Here is a 1,289-nt window from a genome sequence, read left to right on the forward strand (position 1 = left end):
CTCAAAAGTGAAGTAAGTAATTACTTTTTCCATTGTCAGTGACGACGTCGAAATTTTATTTTCCATTATAATAAAATGAGATCACAAACATGCTGCAATAATATTAAAAGAATTGTTTAAAATAGGGGAAAAATAATTTAGCTGCTATTTTTCTTCGTACGACTATGTAGAAAGACGAAATTCAATGTTTTAACAAGAACTTAAGCTTCGAATGGACCAAAAATAGGGACCTTGAGCGGCCATTACCGGGGCGTTAGACCGCAAGCGGGGAATTTCGCGGCGCGAAAGGTCCTTTCTCGCGTCTCCGACCTACAAGCCAGAAGAATGCAGTCGACGTTTTCTCGGCCAGAGCATTTAAAAGCCTGTCACCTCACCGCGATGCGGACCAGGTACGCGCCGTTCCAATTTCCGCTGACGAAAACCACGCTCGCTTAGTTTCGTAATTGACTGGTGAATTCGCTGGAACCAGATCTGGCCTTGATTTTAAACCACCCTTTTCGAATCGCACAATTTCTGTTCGAAAAGTACCCGGAATTTTCACCTCGATACTCGAAGTAGGCGTGTTTCTATGGCTGAACGCGCTCGAAATAGAAATAGAAAGACTGTATGGATAACAGGAGCGAGAATAATTGTGCTCTATTATCATTGTTGGAATATTTAACCCTTTGTAATACCGTACGACATTTATTTGCTACTATTAAATTATTACCAGCCAATTTATTTATAATCAGTAATTTTTGCTTCTTCTATTAAAATTGATAATTTTTCTTTTCGTGAACGAAGAAAAATCGGAGTTAAATAGAGGTCAAAGAAAATGTAATTCTGGAGATTTTTTAAACAGGATATTTTTTCTCTTAATTAGTACTTTTTATTGTGGATGTGTTTAACATAGAAAATAAGATTTAAATGATCGTGACGAAGATTAGGAGCAGTTATTCTTTATTATAATATAAAAATAAAATAGAAATAGAGGAATGTGGAATTTCCTAGATTTTAATGTAACGAATATTTTCTGGTAATTAATATTTTGCGAATTCTGTTAATTCCATGTTAGAATAAAATAGTAGTAAATTGGAACAAAAATTTCGGAGACTTCAATGCAACGAATATTATTCTCAGGAATGAAGAGCGAAATGAAAAGTACTTCAGCGCTAATCGAACGAATTCGACCAGTTGGACTGAAATTGAAATCAAACCTCGAATTGTTAAAGTAAAAATGAAAAAAATATACAGGATTGGTAAATCAAGAGGACACTCCAATGATTTCGCTGGTTTCTCTTTTATTAAAG

This window comes from Habropoda laboriosa, unplaced genomic scaffold (assembly GCF_001263275.1).
Source record: "Habropoda laboriosa isolate 0110345459 unplaced genomic scaffold, ASM126327v1 scaffold225, whole genome shotgun sequence".
Classification (NCBI taxonomy): domain Eukaryota; kingdom Metazoa; phylum Arthropoda; class Insecta; order Hymenoptera; family Apidae; genus Habropoda; species Habropoda laboriosa.